The following is a 20,465-nucleotide window of genomic DNA, read 5'->3' as shown; positions in this document are numbered from 1 at the left end:
AAGAGGTTGTATCTTAGAGTGTTTAATGCCCACTTGATGGCCAAACATTCCTTCTCCACTATGGCATCACTGGGAGCGGGACTTGCCGGGAGCATCGCTGAGGCCTGGGGACGCCGGAAGGTGAGAATATCACGATTTTTTATTTTAATTCTTTTTTTAACAGGGATATGGTACCCAGGGCCTGGAGGAGAGTCTCCTCTCCTCCAGAACCTGGGTACCATCCGCACATGATCCGCTTACTTTGCGCATGATGGGTTAAGCCACATGCGGAAAGTAAGCGGATCAATGCATTCCTATGTGTGTGGAATCCCCGCGATTCCGCACAAAGAACAAGCATGCAGCATATTTTTCCGCGATGTGATTCCGCCGTGGAAAAATAGGCAGCATTAGCATAGCATGTGCGGAATGCTATTGAATGCAATGGGTTGCTTTTTGTATGCATTTTTTTGCGGCGAAAAAACGAGGCAAAAAGGCATAAAATCTGCAATGTGTGCACACAGCCTAAAAGCAAACGTTATTCATGCCGTAGATTTAAAAGGAAAAGCAAAGGTTCAAACAGTTCTTATTCCAAGAATTGACATAATTTCCAAAGATAAAAACTTGCCAGTTCAGATGTGACGGCGTCAGTTTCCTGTCATGTTGGCTTTTGCAATGACCATCAATAAATCTCAGGGACCGTCCTTGGATATTGTAGGAATTTATTTGCCTCTCCCAGTGTTTTCACATGGGAAGTTATATGTGGCTTTCTCCAGGGGAAAGAAAAGCCAACAAATAAGGGTCAAAATATTTGAGACCCAGAAGCAAGGTAAACTTATTCCTAACGTTGACAAAGGGTTTATTGTCAACTGTGTGGACAAAGAAGTCTTTTATTAAGATTGTTAACAATTGTAAAAGCCCAAAAATTTTGTGCACAAAAGCGGGACTAACTCCTAGCCGCAGTCTACGGACCAAACATTGGGCATGGGCAGGGCCTTGGGGGCAGATCCCAAGTGCGCTCAACCATGTGAAATAGCTTACGCCCAAGAACATTGAGGAATAGCGCTATCGGATAGCTCTACCCATTCATTTCCTTTAGGAATAGACCTATGGGATAGCTCTACCCGTGCACTTTCTTCATAGATAGCCTTATCAAGTAGCTCTACCCGAACAGTATTAACGACAGAGCTTTTTCATACACAAGGTAACAGCGGCAGGAGGGGTACACCAGGTATTTATGTTTCCTGTTAGTCTGCACATACACCAGTCTGGTGCATGGTTACACTCCATTACGAGGTTAGTCTGATGTGTGGTCACACCCCATTGCGTGTAATCCCAGCGTGCGCCTGAAGGGTGCACAATTACTCATTAATTCTAATTTGGGCTGTTATACTTGTAACACCCCAAAATGTTTGTTCTGTGGCACAATTGTTGGTGGAGCCACCTCTTTCAGATCACAAACCACTGGGGAGAGCTTCACTATTAATTGCAAGGTGGACTGTCAGTCCACTTATGTTGTTTCTCTCCTGCAATGCATGTGCGGCCTACAATATGTTTTCCCCAGATAATGAAATCATTAATCAAGCATATACTTTTACCACAAAAAACCCTAACTTCTATCCGATTCAGTCTAGACCAGATTGCATGAATCGCTTTCAAGAAATTGTAAATCAAGAAAGGCACATCCAGCCCATGAACGGCAGTGTGTCCCAGGACTCCCATCCAAAGATATTTCATATTTTTTTATTTCATAGGTTAAAAAAGAAGAGATACAACGCGTTTCGGATACAGTGTATATCCTTCATCAGGTATCATAAAAGCACAGTACAAATCCTAATAGTATAAAATTCAGTTACACCTATATATAGCAGCAACCTTTTATCCCAGTCTCAGAAACTTGATTTAGGGTGTGGACCAAGTTCAGGAACACACCCACTGATTGATCCAACCTTGACAACATATATGCAAGAAGGAAAAAAAAAACCCAAAAGGAAAAAAAACCCAGAGAAAAAAAAAAAAAAGGCAAGGTTCAAACTCTCTCTATGAAATCATTCAATCCATTTGGATATAATGTTCCCAGACGATATATCCAAAACGTTTCTTTCCGGTTTAAAAGAGCATTCCTATTTGCAACACCAGAGGGTATCTGCTCCACTGGAGTTACTTTTATGTTAAAAATGTTGTTATGTTTAATTAGCAGATGCCTTGAGAGACTATGTTTTAAAAAGCCATTTTTTGCTCTATTTCTGTGACCATTAATGCAGGACCACAGTGTCTGCACAGTGCGTCCCACATATTGCAAACGCAACTGCATGTGATTACATATATAACAAAATCACTGTTACAGCTGAGTCTTTGTGAAATCTCAAAGACCTCACCAGTACTATTACATTTGATAGTTTTAGCCCCATGATCTAGGATCCCACAGGTACAACATTTTTTAGAGGTGCATTTAAAAACTCCGGTTCCTTGAGAAACACCACATAAAATTTGATCCATACTTTTTTTTATTGCTTTTTCCTTTTGAATCCAACTGTTTTTTTAATTTACTGGGGGCCACCAAATTTTTCAATGTTTTCCCCCTTCTATATGTAATCCCTGGTTTATCAGGGAGATGTTTTCCCAAAACAGAGTCACGCTTCAAGATATACCAATATTTTGAAAGCACAGTTCTTATTACTTTATTTCCCCAATTGAATGTGGTCACGAAATTCAATTTCCAGCGATCATCACTTTTTTCTTTACCAATGGTCAAATTATCCCCCTTCCTATTTTTTCCTTTTAAACATTCCTCCTGTGTTTTTACTTTGTTATCCCTATATGCACTAATTATCAAATTTTTGGGGTATCTTTTTTCCTTAAATTTTCTTTTTAGAATTTTAGACTGAGCTACATAATCAGATTCTCTCGTACAATTCTTTCTTATACGAAAAAATTGGCTGTGGGGTATATTAACCTTCCACTTCTTGTAATGTGCACTGTTAAAATCTAAAAAGCCGTTTGAATCCACCTTTTTAAAGTGGGTTTTTGTAATCATTTTTTTCCCACTATGGCTGATCTCTAGATCAAGAAACACCATTTTTTCTTTATTAATTTGTGATGTAAAGGTAATCCCCCAGGTGTTATTATTGAGCTCCTTTATTAACTGTGCCGCTTCCTCCTCTGTCCCCTTCCATATAATAATGAGATCATCAATGAAGCGCTTATAAAGCCTTATTTTGTCATTGAAAACAGGCTTAGAGAGTGATGATGAGGACTCGAATCGCCCCATGAATAAGTTGGCGAAACTTGGCGCGACCAGAGTCCCCATCGCAGTGCCGAGCAACTGTAAATACAGTATGCCTTCAAAAATGAACACATTGTGTTCAAGAATGAATTTGAGACCCTTTAACAGAAATTCTCTTTGTGCAGGGAGCATCTCTGTCTTTGCTAAATAAAAACCCACCGCATTTACCCCCATTTCGTGATCTATGTTGGAATATAATGAATTTACATCCAACGAGATAAAGGAATAGTTATCTTCCCATTCAATATCCCTCAGTTCCTCGATTAATTGTGTAGAATGTCTCAAATATGAAGGAAGAGACTTTACTAGATCTTGTAAAAACAAGTCAATATAATGAGAAAGATGACAAGTCAAAGACCCAATTCCTGACATAATCGGTCTGCCAGGTGGTTTTTCAGGGTTCTTATGCAGTTTTGGTAAATGATAAAATAACGCCATGGTTGCGCAGGATTTGTTAAAAACTTTTTTTCTGTTTTATTAAGAATATTCCTCTCATATTCTTCCTTGATCATATGGTGATAGTCTCGGACAAAGCATTGTGTAGGATCTTCTTTTAAAATTTTGTAATATCTCATATCAGACAATATGTTCAAAGCTTCCTCAATATAGTCAGATCTGTTTTGCACAACTACTCCCCCCCTTTATCAGCTTGTCTTATTACTATATCTGTGTTTTTTCTAAAATCCTCCAATGCCACTTTTTCTCTTTTAGAGATATTGTTCTCCTTTTCTACCTTGTTTTTTTTCCCAATTCCATGCTTTTCGATTTTATTTTTATTATTATTTTCCCACTTCCTAAATTCTTCAGATACTAGTGAAAAAAGTGTCTATATTTGGTCCTCTGTGTTGATGAGGATTAAATAGAGAGTTTGGATATACCTCCTTGTGGACATATTCACTTTCTTTGTTTGTCTCTGTTGGGATCAGTATTTTTTTTAGATCCCCAATGTCCCCATTTTTTTCAGTCAACAAGAAATGCCTTTTAAGAGTAAGTTTGCGAGTGTATGCATTTAAATCGAGAAAAAGATCAAATGCATTCATATCTTGAGCAGGGCAGTAATTTAGTCCCCTACTTAAAATTTCCATTTCTGAAGAGGATAAAATGTGGGATGATAAATTAAATATTTTAACCAGAGGCAGATTTGATTGTGTATTAGTTTCTGGGTTCCTTGGTTTTTTTATATATTCTCAGATTTCTGTTAGATCCCTTTCCTCTTTTTCCTCTTGATCTACTTTTCTTTTTTTGGACCTTGATGTTACAGCCGGTGCGAAGTAATTTGTAATACGATTCTTTTGTATTGGAAAATTTGGGCTGTTTGTGAAGAGCTGATTAGTGGTGGTAAAATTATTTCTGAAACACTTGGACGTGTGGGACCTATCTCTAAAAAAGGGATATTGGATATTACTGAGGATGGGGATGGTGTATTGTATTACTGTGGTGAATGTAGATGAGGATTCTGCATTGTCATGGATAGTTGTCATGTCTGTCATGTCTGCCATGTCTGTTTTGTCTCAAGAACTCCTCGAGCAATGTGCATGCGCATATCTTGTCTGCTATCCTGCTTGTTCCCTAGAGCAGTGTGCACACTCACCTCATGTCTGCTGAGCTGCAAGATGCCTGCGTTTCTGCTTTGCCTTCTGTGATCTTCTCGTCATGTCTAGAATCCCTGATCATGTGTCCTTCCTAGGATCCTCCACTGTCTGGTTCTGCAATCATCTCGTCATGTCTAGAATCCCTGATCATGTGTCCTTCCTAGGATCCTGCACTGTCTGGTTCGGTGATCATCTCGTCATGTCTGAAACCCTGATCATGTGACTGCGCTCTGTGATCCTGGAGCATCTGAACTAGGAAGTTCTACCCTGGTCCTGACCCGGAATAGGAGGTGCTATGCCCTATATCAGACCGCCCCTTCCTATGCTCAGGGCCTCAGTATTGTGTTGTGTCCCTGCATGGCTGCTAGGTCTGTGGGGCACTCCCTCTATTCTCTGCCCTTGCACCTAGCTCTGTAGTGCGTCTCTGCACACGCTCCGTGCTCGTATTCCATCTCTTGTCTCGTGTCTTGTCTAGTGTTTGTACTTCGCGCCATGTTTTGTCTTTGCTTTGCTTTGTCTTGTAGTCCTTGTTTGCTCTGATTCTGTTCCGTGTTTCTTTCCATGTTTCCTGTCTCACTTTGCTTTGTGGCTTCAGGTACCCTGCCTCTGTACCCTGTCCCTGACGTGTCTCCTTACACGTGCAGGCCCCCGTCTCTGTGCCCTGTCCCTGACGCGTCTCCTTACACTTAAACCCCCCCGTTTCTGTACCCTGTCCCTGACGTGTCTCTCTACATGTGCAGGCCTCCGTCTCTGTACCCTGTCCCTGGCATGTCTCCTACATGTGCAGGCTCCGCTCTGTACCCTGTCTAGTCCCAAGGTTCTCCCTTGGCCCAGCTCTGGGCTTCGGCCTACGCTCCGCTGCTAGACTCTGTCCCTGTCCCTGGCGTGTCTCTACACGTGCAGGCCTCCTGTTATGAATGAGTCACAGTAGGAGGCAAAAACAGAAATGCTAGCTAAGTACAGAAAACCAGAGAAGTTGGCAGCTATCAGATTGCAGACCCCTGAACCTATCAACACAACTAGCAGTAGCCGTGGGGGGTTCCTACGATGCCCTAGACCCCTCGATCACAGCTGGAGGACTATATAGCCTAAAGACAGAAAGGGAAATCTAAACTGCCCCAGAGCAGACCCCAAAGCAAAAGGCAGCCCCCAACATATAATGACGGTGAAGCAAGAAGAAAGAACACCAACACAGACAGAAAGATAGACTGAGCAAAGACGGGGCCCAAGCTAACTAGATAGGAAGGGGCAGGAAGGCTGCTGTCTGCAATCTGTGAAAAACCCTATGAAAATAAGAACCAACAAACTGACAGTGAAAAAGGCCCTGAAGACGCTAGGCTTCAAAAAGGCTATGTCAGTACTCAGGAACATTCTGAAGACAGAGCAATCGGCAAAAGGAGATTCAGCTCACCCCAGCAGGGAATGGCAGAATCCAAAAAAGCAAGGCAAACAAAAACAAAACACAAATGCTAACAGGCAAAGCAGAAAACTTAGCTTTAGAGGAGCAGGAATCAGACTGGTCTCCTAGAAGTCCACAGAGAAATCACCCGCAGGGCAGAAGGGCGTCGGCAGCCTTATATCCAGTCCGTGACTCCACTCAGCCAGTCATCATCATTAGGCTCAGGTGCCTGATAATCAGGCTCATTACCTTCCTTTACAGGAATAGGGAGTTCACCAGACCTCAGTGACGAAGGGGAAAATGAACTCACAACAGTACCTCCCCCTTGAGGAGGGGTCACCGAACCCTCAACCACGCCACCAGGGCGATCAGGGTGAGCCCAATGAAAGGCATGCACCAATCTTTTGGCATGAATACCAGAGGCAGAGACCCAGGAATTATCCTCCTGACCATAACCCTTCCACTTAACCAAATGCTGGAGTCTCCGTCTAGCCAGACGGGAATCCAGTATTTTCTCTACCTCATATTCCATGTTACCTTCAACCAATACAGGGTCCGGAGGTGCCACCCCAGGAACAACTGGTTCAACTAACCTCTTCAACAAGGACTTATGGAACACATTATGGATCTTAAATGTGACAGGAAGAGCCAAACGAAAAGAGAGCGTATTAATAATCTCCAAAATCTTGTAAGGTCCAATAAATCTAGGCTTAAACTTAGGAGAAGCCACCTTCATAGCAATATTTTTTGATGATAACCACACCATATCACCAATTTTAAACTGGGGACCAATGGTCCTATGTCAATTGGAAAACCGCTGGGCCTTTTCCTGTGAGAGAGATAACTTATCCACCACTTGGTCCCAGATCTGGTGCATTCTCTCCACCACAGTGTCAACACCTGGGCAGGCAGAAGGCTCCACCTGCCCTGAAGAAAATCGAGGATGAAACCCAAAGTTACAAAAAAAAGGTGACATCAAAGTGGCAGAACTAGCTCTATTATTTAAAGCAAATTCGGCCAAAGGCAAAAATGAAACCCAATCATCCTGATCAGCGGAAATAAAACATCTCAAATACGACTCCAAGGTCTGGTTTGTTCTCTCTGTCTGCCCATTGGTCTGAGGGTGAAAAGCAGAGGAGAAGGACAACTGAATTCCCAGCCTGGAACAGAAAGTCCTCCAAAATCTAGACACAAACTGAACTCCTCTGTCAGATACAATGTTCTCAGGAATCCCGTGCAAGCGAACCACCTGTTGCAAAAACAGGGGCACCAACTCAGAGGAAGACGGAAACTTAGGGAGTGGTACAAGATGAACCATCTTGGAGAACCTATCACAAATCACCCAAATAACAGTCATTCTTTGAGAGACCGGCATGTCAGAGATGAAATCCATTGAAATATGGGTCCATGGCCTCCTGGGGACCGGCAAAGGCATCAACAACCCACTAGAGCGAGAACAAGATTTAGACCGGGAATAAGTCCCACAGGACTGCACAAAATTCCTGACATCATGAGACAAGGTGGGCCACCAAAAAGAGCGACTCACCAGATCTCTAGTACCAAAAATACCTGGATGACCAGTCAATGCACAGCAATGAACTTCAGACATCACTCTCTTCTTCCACTGGTCAGGAACATACAACTTTCCACTGGGACAACGCTCAGGTTTGTCCTCCGGGAACTCTTGCAGAGCAAGTCTCAAATCGGGCAAGATGGCAGAAAGAACTACCCCTTCGCCTAAGATGGTAGCAGGCTTGGTCACCACAGGAGAATCAGCAAAGAAGCTCCTAGAGAGGGCATCTGCCTTGACATTCTTAGTTCCAGGAAGAAAAGAGACCACAAAATCAAAACGTGTAAAAAACAAGGCCCACCTAGCCTGTCTAGGGGTCAAGCGTTTAGCCGACTCTAGGTAAATCAAATTCTTGTGGTCAGTGAGGACCATAACTTGATGTTTAGCTCCCTCCAACCAATGTCTCCACTCCTCAAATGCCCATTTCATGGCCAACAGTTCCCGATTCCCCACATCATAGTTACGTTCAGATGGAGAGAACTTTCGGGAAAAGAAAGCACAGGGATTCATTTTAGATGTTACAGGATCTTTTTGGGACAAAACAGCTCCTGCACCAATCTCAGAAGCATCCACCTCTACCTGGAACGGGAGTGAGACATCAGGTTGCCGCAAAACCGGGGCGGAGGTAAATCTTCGCTTCAGCTCCTGAAAGGAAGCAACAGCCTCCGGAGACCAATTCAACACATCAGCACCCTTCTTAGTCAGATCAGTCAATGGCTTGGCAATACTAGAAAATTTTGCTATAAATTTCCGATAAAAATTAGCAAAACCCAAAAACTTCTGGAGGGCCTTCAAAGAAGTGGGCTGAACCCAATCATAAATGGCCTGTACCTTGGCCGGGTCCATTTCAATAGTTGACGGAGACAAAATAAATCCCAAAAATGAAATCCTCTGTACTCCAAAAAGGCATTTCGATCCTTTGACATACAGGGAATTCTCCCTCAAGATCCGGAACACAGTCCGAATATGTTCCACATGAGAATCCCAATCCTTGGAGAAGATCAAAATATCATCCAGATAGATAATCAAAAATTTATCGACAAAGTCTCGGAAAATATCGTTCATGAAGCACTGGAAGACAGAAGGGGCATTAGTGAGCCCAAAAGGCATCACCAGGTACTCAAAATGTCCCTCCGGAGTATTAAACGCCGTCTTCCATTCATCCCCCTGCTTAATGCGGATAAGATTATACGCCCCCCTGAGGTCAAGCTTGGTAAACAAGCAAGCACCTCTAACTCTAGAGAATAGATCCGAAATCAGGGGTAACGGATACTGATATTTAATAGTAATTTTGTTGAGGGCACGATAATCAATACAAGGCCTTAAAGAACCATCCTTTTTGGCCACAAAAAAAAACCCGGCACCTATGGGTGAAGAGGATGGTCTAATATGACCCTTCTCCAACGCCTCCTTAATATAGGATCGCATAGCCTCGTGCTCGGGTACAGATAAATTGAAGAGCCGACCCTTGGGAAATTTACATCCCGGGCTCAGTACAATTGCACAGTCATAACTCCTATGAGGAGGCAAAGATGCAGACTCATTCTCACTAAATACATCATAAAAGTCCGCCAAATAGTCAGGAATAGAGTTGAGCGAAACGGGTCGAAAAATTTCAAAAGTTGCCGACTTTTGGCAAAGTCGAGTTTCATGAAACGAAACCCGACCCTAGGATGAGGTCGGCCACGAGGTCGACGACTTACGCGCCAAAGTCGCGTTTCAAAAGTTTGTTTTGTGCTCTTTTTCAGCCAATCAGGATCCACGGACACTGTGGGCAACGTGATGACATAGGCAGGGGTCACCACCATCTTTCAGAAGGGCATGCAAGTGATTGGCTTGCTTTGGTGGGCGTCACAGGGGTTATAAAAGGGCGTGCACGCCGACCGCCATCTTACTTCTGCCGATCTTAGCATAGGGAGAGGTTGCTGCTGCTGATTCTTTAGGGAGAGCGTTAGGCAGGGAAGAAGAAAAAAAAACTGCTTCTGCTCCTAGCGATTTTGCCTGTACAACACAGCAGTCACTATGTGTGCAGTGCAAGGGGAGGCTATATTGTGGTGGATCAGCGGTGTTGGTTGTTAGGCTGCCTTCTAAGGCTTCCTGACAGCTGCATTGCTGTTTACCCACTGCTCTGCAAACTGCTTTTTTAAAAGCAATCCCAATTTTTTTTTTTTGTCCTGCTGAGGTACTGAGCGTGCATTTTTTCACACCATACAGCGGTGTACGCTCCTCACACAGTACCGTGTAACGGCTGTTATCACAGCCACAGTGAAGCTATCTGTGTGTCACTCTGTGAGAATAAGTCGAGGACATGTTCCGTTCTTACAGACCTGCACCTACTAGTTTTGTCTAGTTTTCAAACAGTTAAATATATTTGCTGTTTGATCACATTCAAAACTATAGAGAGACAGCGTGTGTCAGTCCGTATACTTAAAAAACACGGAGCTTGACAATTTTACGTACACCGGACAGCCGTGTACGTGCACGCTCCTCTCAGTACCGTGTAACGGCTGTTATCACGGCCACAGTGAAGCTATCTGTGTGTCACTGTGGAAGGATAAGTGGAGGACTTGTTCCGTTCTTACAGACCTACACTCTAGGGAGATTGCTATTCTGCCCAATTCTACATTCACCTTGTAGTTTGTGATACACTAGCCAATTTCTGCCTGTGACATAGCGCTCTGATATTCAGTGGGCCTCACACAATCCAAAAGTGTCCAGTGTCCACTAGTGTGTGCAGAAATTCAAAATCTCCCTTATCCTGTAGTCACTTTTTTCACACCTGTGCCATCGAGCCTGTGACATAGCGCTGTGATATTCAGTGGGCCTCACACAATCCAAAAGTGTCCAGTGTCCACTAGTGTGTGCAGAAATTCAAAATCTCCCTTATCCTGTAGTCACTTTTTTCACACCTGTGCCATCGAGCCTGTGACATAGTGCTCTGATATTCAGTGGGCCTCACACAATCCAAAAGTGTCCAGTGTCCACTAGTGTGTGCAGAAATTCAAAATCTCCCTTATTCTGTAGTCACTTTTTTCACACCTGTGCCATCGAGCCTGTGACATAGCGCTCTGATATTCAGTGGGCCTCACACAATCCAAAAGTGTCCAGTGTCCACTAGTGTGTGCAGAAATTCAAAATCTCCCTTATCCTGTAGTCACTTTTTTCACACCTGTGCCATCGAGCCTGTGACATAGCGCTCTGATATTCAGTGGGCCTCACACAATCCAAAAGTGTCCAGTGTTCACTAGTGTGTGCAGAAATTCAAAATCTCCCTTATCCTGTAGTCACTTTTTTCACACCTGTGCCATCGAGCCTGTGACATAGCGCTCTGATATTCAGTGGGCCTCACACAATCCAAAAGTGTCCAGTGTCCACTAGTGTGTGCAGAAATTCAAAATCTCCCTTATCCTGTAGTCACGTTTTTCACACCTGTGCCATCGAGCCAGTGACATAGCGCTGTGATATTCAGTGGGCCTCACACAATCCAAAAGTGTCCAGTGTCCACAAGTGTCTGCAGAAATTCAAAATCTCCCCTGTCCTATAGACACCTTGTACCTTGTTTTACATTATTATATAGTTTGTTGGATTTTGTCTACATTTCTACCAAAAATGAGGAAGGCTGGTGGAAGAGGCCGTGGAATTGGGCGGGGGTTGGCAGCTGGTAATGATGGTGTTGGTGGTGGATCTGATGGTAGTGGCAAAAGCAAAATAGGACCGAATGCAGGAGGTGTTGAGCCTGCGTCATCGTCTGGCTCCACAAGGCCTCGAAGGCTTAGTTTTCTAGGAGTTGGCAAACCGCTTTTAAAGCCAGAGCTTCAGGAAAAAGTTTTGTCTTACATTGCTGACTCAGCCTCCAGCTCTATCGCCTCCTCTTCTGAAGTTGTAAAAAATAAAAGCACTGAGTCATCATTGGAGGCTCATGTTCATGAACCACACCTTTCCTTGTGTCCTTCACCCCAACCAAGATTGAAGGATGACGCAGGCCATACTACTGATTACTCCATGGAGCTGTTTTCACATACCATGCCTGGATTATCAAGTGAAATGGTGAATTACCCAGGCCAAGATGAATCTGACATGGAGTGCACTGATGCACAGCCGCTGATAGATGATTCTGCTGGTACATTCACTCAGAGCACTACATTGTCCTCGCAGTGTACAGAGCCAGATTCTGACCCTGATGAGACTCAGGTGCCCCTTCCCGCACACTATACCACCATACACGGTGACACAGAGGAAGGTGCACATGACATTGAAGAGGAGGTGATGGATGACCCAGTTGTTGACCCAGATTGGCATCCATTGGGGGAAGAGGGTGCTGCTTCCAATAGCTCAGATGAGGAGCATCCACAGCAGACATCGACATCGCAACAGCTGTTATCTGGCAGGCCCGGAGCACTCCAAAGACAGGTTCCAAAAATCAAAAGAGTTGCTGGACAGCTTGTCCAGAGGGTCAAAAGATCACAGCGTGCTAGGCCGCAAAATGTCTGCCAAAGTAGGAAGAGTGCAGTGTGGCACTTTTTTGATCAGGCCAAGGTTATCTGTAAGAAGTGCGCAAAGACCTTTAGCCGAGGGAAAAATCTGAAAAATTTGAATACCAGTTGCATGCTTAGACATTTAACCAGCATGTACTTGCAATCGTGGACACAACACCAAACCTCAAGTGCCACATGTGCAACTGATCACAAAGAAGGTAGTCAGCAACGCTACATTGTTTCCCCCACTGTAAGCCCACCGGTTAGCACAGCAGCAAATGTTGAGGTGTCGTTGCAAGGCCACAGCAGTCAGGGAATCCCACTGTTATATCAACGAAATACTGAATCTAGGCCATCAGAAAGAACACCAACTCCATCACCATCATCAACCCTCTCTCAGTCCGCACTGTCCACCGCTACTTCCACTATATGCAGCTCTCAAGTCCAGCTCACCCTCCCAGACACTATGAGTAGGTCAAGAAAGTACTCAGTCTCTCATCCGCATACACTGGGTTTGAACGCCCACATTGCCAAACTAATCTCGTTTGAGATGATGCCCTATCGGTTGGTGGAAAGCGCAGCTTTCCGCGAACTCATGGCCTATGCAGTACCACGCTATGACCTACCCAGTCGCCACTTCTTCTCTCGCAAAGCCATCCCAGCCCTCCACCATCATGTAAAAGACCGCATTGTCCATGCACTCAAGCAATCAGTGAGTGGAAAGGTGCACCTCACAACTGATGCATGGTCCAGTCGGCATGGCCAGGGCCGTTACGTGTCCATCACTGCGCACTGGGTTAATGTGGTGGATGCAGGGTCCACAGGGGACAGCGGTGGTGGGACAGTGCTGCCTAGCCCACGGTATAGGAAACAGTTGGCTGTAGGCGTTCGACCCTCCTCCTCCTCCAGAAGCGAAAGCTCGTCCACAGAGCGCAGTCGTACGAGCACTCCATCTGCAGCTGCCACTGTTGCACACGAGGTGTCCCCCTATCGAGCAGCTAGTGGAAAGCGTCAGCAGCTGTGTTGCAGATGATGTGTTTGGGCGACAGACACACCGCTGAGGTGCTGGCCGAGTACTTGAAGCGACAAACTGAGTCATGGCTGGGCAGTGTACATCTTGAGGCAGGCAAGGTAGTTAGTGATAACGGCTGTAATTTTGTGGCAGCCATAGCCCTTTCAAAACTCAGCCACATACCTTGCTTGGCTCACACCTTGAACCTGGTGGTGCAGTGCTTCCTCAAAAATTATCCGGAGTTAACAGCCCTGCTCCAGAAGGTGCGAAGACTGTGCGCGCACATCCGCCGGTCGCCTGTACACTCCGTTCGTATGCAGAAGCTGCAGCGATTGCTCCACCTTCCCAACCACTGCCTCATTATCGACATTGCAACAAGGTGGAACTCCACCCTGCACATGGTGGAGCGGCTGTGCGAGCAGAGGCAGGCCATAATGCATTTGTGGGAGGATACACGGCCAGGCACTTTGAGAGCAGACATGGAGTTGACAGGTGTGCAGTGGTCGAAGCTGAAAGACCTCTGTAAAGTCCTTCAGTGTTTTGAGGAATGCACACGGCTGGTAAGCACAGACGACGCCATCCTAAGCATGAGCATCCCACTTATGCGTCTGCTCATGCAAACTTTGACGCACCTTAAGGAGCAGGCGTCTGCAGCCAATGTTGATGAGGAGGAAGAGGAGGAGGGAATCCTTGATGACATTCACCCATTGTCTGCTCAGGGACCTCTCCTGGACGAGGTGGAGGAAGAAGAGGAGGATGAGGATGATGATGGGGATGATTACTTAGGGGAGGAGGATGCATCTCGTGGGGCAAGTGAAAATGTTGGCGTGGCAAGGTCTGGTACAGGGTTTGTGCGTGACTGGAGGGATGTGGATTTGCCAGAAAGTGCTCCTCCAACCAGCACTCGCAGTGCATCATTGACACCGGGAACATTGGCCCACTTGTCAGATTATGCCTTGCAGATCCTAAAAAGGGACCCCCGCATTGCCAAAATGATGAACGATGACGACTACTGGTTGGCCAGCATCCTGGATCCACGCTATAAAGGCAAATTACAAAACATCATACCACAGGAGAACCTTGACCTAATATTGGCTAATAAACAAGCAACTCTGGTAAATCGGTTGCTTGAGGCATTCCCAGCACACAGCAGCGGTGATGGTTCTCACATGAGCCGTACGGGCCGGGGGCAGCTTGGTAGAGGTGTTCATGGTGCACACAGCAGAAGTGGCGTTGGAGACAGGGGTTTCATGACAATGTTGTGGACTGATTTTTCAAGTACCGCTCACACAACTGGTAATACTGCATCGATGGAAAGTGACAGGAGACAGCAGTTGTCAAATATGGTTACAAACTACTTTTCCTCCCATATCGATGTTCTCCCACACAGGTCATTCCCCTTTGACCATTGGGCCGCTAAACTGGACACCTGACCTGAATTGGCACAATATGCCTTACAGGAGCTCGCTTGCCCAGCTGCAAGTGTGCTATCGGAAAGAATAAATATATATAAACTTGGCACACACCAAAGGTTTCTGATGCAGAAAGGTGATTTTTAATTATACAACAGTACATACATACACAGACGTTTTGGTCTAGGACCTTCATCAATGTACGATATATTGTACTGTGAGATTTTTAGTGACTGGGCTTTGTGAGATAGACCAATCCTGTGAGGAGGCACATGAAGCCGTCCCACTGCGTGGTGATTTGTGGAGTGTGGACGCAGTATCCACCGCGAATCCCAAGTGGGATTCGCACTTGGGATTCCGCACTTGGGATTCGCGGTGGATACTGCGTCCACACTCCACAAATCACCACGCAGTGGGACGGCTTCATGTGCCTCCTCACAGGATTGGTCTATCTCACAAAGCCCAGTCACTAAGAATCTCACAGTACAATATATCGTACATTGATGAAGGTCCTAGACCGAAACGTCTGTGTATGTATGTACTGTTGTATAATTAAAAATCACCTTTCTGCATCAGAAACCTTTGGTGTGTGCCAAGTTTATATATATTTAGTTCACGGATTGGGATCCTACTTGGGCACCACCTACAATTCTCAGGGTTGTGCCAACGGTTTTGTTCTTGCTATCGGAAAGAGTCTTCAGTGCAGCTGGATCAATCCTGACAGAAAAAAGGACCCGTCTGTCAACCCAAAATGTGGATGATCTAACCTTCATTAAAATGAACCATGCATGGGTTTCCAAGGATTTTGTCCCACCTTCCCCTGATGACACATAGGGTGACAGAAAAATGGCTTGCTTTGGTCCACCTCTTCCTGGGACTTGACCTATTTCGCCTTTTGCATCAGCTGAATGTCCAACATCAACATATGCCACTTTCTAAAACTCCCTAACTGTGCTGCCTCCCCCCCCCATGGCCGGGGTCACCACCTAGCGCATGACACCGTGCGAGTGCCGTTGCCCTGGACAGGTGGGTAGGCCGACTCTTGGGCGCGGGCACTGGCACAGGGTCCCTCATAGTGCAATCAAGTGTCTCTGACGGTGGTGGTGCACACCCGCCGTCAGACACACCGCCGTACTATGAGGGGCCCAGTGCCAGTACCGACGCCCACGAGAGGGCCCCCCTTGCTTGGGCAGGGCCTCAGCATTTGCAATCTTTACCTCTCCCTGCTCCTCCGCTGTGTAGTCTGGGCCGTCAAATCCATACTGTGCCTGACACCGTCTGAGCCTGCCTCCTGATGTATAGACATATATTTTGAATGTGTACGCTATCCATACATGTTATCCGGGGATACGGTACCCTTTCTCACCTTTGTGCAATCACGTGTAATCCATACTGGGCGTGAGAACGGCTGGCGAGCTGTTAAGCAAGCTACAGCACCTGTGGTTTGCACACGTAAGTTTTTCATTTTTTCAGGAATGACGGTTAGGCCTAATTCCGGAACTGCGGTTGACCTGCACTTACTGGGAAATCATCGTTCGCGGGTAATAATTGTAATCAGTGATCCCCATCACTAACGTTGTTCAGCGGGTTATCTGCACCTGTAAGCGACAAACGCTGGCCTTTTCAGTGTAGCGCACATGCAGCCACGGAAATGTAAGGGCATGACACACCAGTTATTGGCCAATCTCATGTGCCAGAGCCTCACATGTCCCTCTAGTAAGCCGGACTCGGACCGCGGGGCATGACGGAGTCTCGTTCGTTAACGGAATTAAGCTTGCAATGTGTGCATCTGTTCTTTAGCTGGCATGGTTGAGGTTTCCCAGGTGGAGTCGAATTTAACCGTAGGCTCCACTCCTGGTGGTGCCCTTCTGGACATTCCTTTAAGGTTCAGCTTTACAACCATACTGCCCACGTAAAACAAACACTTTGCCTTCATGAACGCTGTTTGGAGGGTCATGACTCGTGGGAATAACGCAGCCCAATCAGTTAACCTGCTAGAGAGATCCTTCATTGCTCCCAAGCATGACATCACACTCCCTAGGAGGAAGGTAATGCCACTGTGGCGACCGTACTCCTGGGGGCGACACAAGTGCACTGATGCCCAGCCACTGCTCGATGAATCTGCTGGTACATTGACCCAGACCACTACATTCCCCTCGCACGCTACACGGCCTGAATCTGACCCTGATGAAACTCAGGTTACCCTTCCCATATACAGTTCCATCTTACACAGTGACAAAGAGGAAGCTGCAGATGAAAGTGCAGGTTCGGCCCACCCGCCATCAGACACACCACCGTACTATCAGGGGCCCTGTGCCAGTGCCGTCGCCAACGAGTGGGCCCCCCCTGCTTGCTCAGGATCACAGCACTTGCAAGGTTGAAATACTGTGCAGTGAGATGGAAGATGGGGACGACGAAGAGTCCAGACTAGTACAGGGATTCCCTAGCGAGGAGACTTATTTGATTGTTTTCAATGTTGGGACAGCAATTTTTGGGGAGCACTATACTCTGGAGAATGATAGATGGGGCCCACCATACACTGGAACATTCCAAAGGTGGACATCAGACACTGGAGCAGCATTTACAGGACCCATTATACACTAGAGCATTAGAAATGGGGCCCATTATGTTTGGAGCATTATTTGGGCCCATAAGACAGTGGAGCTTCATCCATGGGGACCAACATATACTGTAGCATTATGTGGAGCTCATCATATACTGTTTCAAACATTATATGGGACCAATGATTCTGCATGGAGAAATAGATGGGCCTCGTCATGAGATGTAAAAAGTGAAGTATTTTTCAATGTACTATACCGCTATTTCTCTGCCGTATCGGAGCATGATGAGTTGTGGTATGTGTTAAAGGGGCGCTCTTTCGCCCAGGGCACATGAAAACCTGGAGCCAGCCCTACCCCCCACAACTTTAGCCAAATAACCCCCATTTTTCAGTGCGTAACTTGTATTATGAAGTTAATTAAGGTTGACAAGCTTAAGTAAGAAGAATTGATGCTTTTGGCATTCAAATGGGCACTGTAGGTGTGTTTCCTGTCCTCCTCTCACTGCCGACTTTTATTCCCCATTGACTTACATTGGGTTTCGTGTTTCAGGACGACCCCGACTTTTCCCTATAATCGGCCGATCTTGCTCGACCCGACTTTTGGAAAAGTCGGGTTTCACGAAACGAAACTCGACCCTAAAAAACCAAAAGTCGCTCAACTCTAGTCAGGAACATCATGCGACCGAGGAGAGGTGGAAAAAACCGGAGCCTCACTAAAGGCACACCGACAACCCCAACTCACCACAGACACAGATTTCCAATCCAAAACTGGATCATGAATTTGAAACCAGGGAAACCCCAGAACAACGGCATCATGCAGACCATGCAACACCAAAAATCTGCAATTTTCTTGATGGTCTGGGGCGACCCGCATGACCACCTGGGTCCAAAACTGAGGTTTATTTTTTGCCAAAGGAGTAGCATCAATCCCCCTCAAAGGGATAGGCGTCTGCAGAGGTGTCATCGGAAATCCACAACGTTTAGCAAAATCTAAGTCCATTAGTTTTAGCGCTGCTCCTGAATCCACAAAAGTCTTGGCGGAAAATGTGGACAGGGAGCAGATCAGAGTAATTGCCAGAAGAAACTTAGGTTGAACACCACCAACAGAAAACGTGTGTGCAAAGCGTTTCTCTCGTTTAGGACAAACAGAAATAATATGCGAGGCATCTCCACAGAAAAAACACAGCTTATTACGCCTTCTGAACTCCTGACGTTGCGCCCTAGACAAAACTCTATCACATTGCATAGGTTCAGACGTCTGTTCAACCGGTGGCAACACCTCTCGTGCAATCCTGCGTTCACGTAAACGCCGATCAACCTGAATGGCTAATGACATAGAATTGTCCAGACCAGAGGGAACAGGAAATCCCACCATAGTATCTTTTACGGCTTCTGACAAACCCTTCCGAAAGAGAGCAGCCAAGGCATTATCATTCCAGGTAGTAAGGACCGCCCACTTTCGGAACTTTTGACAGTACAACTCTGCAGAATCTCGACCCTGGTTCAATGCCAACAGGGTCTTTTCAGCCTGATCAATAGCATTAGGTTCGTCATACAACAACCCCAAGGCTTGAAAGAATGCGTTCACATTAGTCAGAATAGGATCATCTGATTTCAAAGAAAACGCCCAATCCTGGGGATCGCCACGCAGCAAAGAGATGACAATTTTAACCTGCTGCGCGGAGCTCCCTGACGAGTTATGCTTCAAGGCAAAAAATAATTTACAATTATTTTTGAAACTCAAAAATTTAGATCGATCCCCAAAAAATACATCAGGTGTAGGGATCTTTGGTTCAACAGCATACGAACGAGCAAGGTAGGCGGAAATTCCCCGCACTTTCGCAGCGAGCTGCTCCACATGATCAGACAATTGCTTTATCTCCATTGAGAGAGAAAAAAAAAATACCCCCTACGGCCTCAGAGATAAAGAGGAAAGAATATACACACTTTTTTTTTTTTAACACAATTCTTTCCTGCTATTGAGTACCCTAGGATCTGCGGTATGGCGGGTGATTCTGTTATGAATGAGTCACCGTAGGAGGCAAAAACAGAAATGCTAGCTAAGTCCAGAAAACCAGAGAAGTTGGCAGTTATCGGATTGCAGACCCCTGAACCTATCAACACAACTAGCAGTAGCCGTGGGGGGTTCCTACGATGCCCTAGACCCCTCGATCACAGCCGGAGGACTATATAGCCTAAAGACAGAAAGGGAACTCTAAACTGCCCCAGAGCAGACCCCAAATCAAAAGGCAGCCCCCAACATATAATGACGGTGAAGCAAGAAGAAAGAACACCAACACAGACAGAAAGATAGACTGAGCAAAGACGGGGCCCAAGCTAACTAGATAGGAAAGGAAAGGAAGGCTGCTGTCTGCAATCCGTGAAAAACCCTATGAAAATAAGAGACAACAAACTGACAGTGAAAAAGGCCCTGAAGACGCTAGGCTTCAAAAAGGCTATGTCAGCACTCAGGAACATTCTGAAGACAGAGCAACCGGCAAAAGGAGATTCAGCTCACCCCAGCAGGGAATGGCAGAATCCAAAAAAGCAAGGCAAACAAAAACAAAACACAAATGCTAACAGGCAAAGCAGAAAACTTAGCTTTAGAGGAGCTGGAACCAGACTGGTCTCCTAGAAGTCCACAGAGAAATCACCCGCAGGGCAGAAGGGCGTCGGCAGCCTTATATCCAGTCCGTGACTCCACTCAGCCAGTCATCATCATTAGGCTCAGGTGCCTGATAATCAGGCTCATTACCTTCCTTTACAGGAATAGGGAGTTCACCAGACCTCAGTGACGAAGGGGAAAATGAACTCACAACAGCCTCCGCTCTGAACCTCTCCCTGGCGTGTCTCTACATGTGCAGGACTCCGCTCTGAACCGCTCCCTGGCGTGTCTCTACACGTGCAGGCCTCGCTCTGTACCCTGTTTAGTCCCAAGGCCCTGCCTTGGCCCGGCTCTGGGCTTCGGCCTACGCTCCGCTGCTAGACTGTCCCTGTCCCTGGCATGCTCTCTGCATGTGCAGGTCTCTGCCTTGTTCTTTGTCTTGTCCCTGATGCTTCATGCGCTCTTGCACTTTTCGCACTAGGCTTTGCCATGCTGTCTCGCATGTGGCTCTGTCCTTTACCCTTTGCCTAACCCTGCCTTGTGGCTCCGTGGCTCCGTACACGTGCCTGGTCGCCTGT

The sequence above is a fragment of the Dendrobates tinctorius genome, unplaced genomic scaffold (assembly GCF_039654945.1).
Source record: "Dendrobates tinctorius isolate UK_male_01 unplaced genomic scaffold, ASM3965494v1 ptg000159l, whole genome shotgun sequence".
Classification (NCBI taxonomy): domain Eukaryota; kingdom Metazoa; phylum Chordata; class Amphibia; order Anura; family Dendrobatidae; genus Dendrobates; species Dendrobates tinctorius.
Note: the sequence above shows the minus strand (reverse complement) of the source record.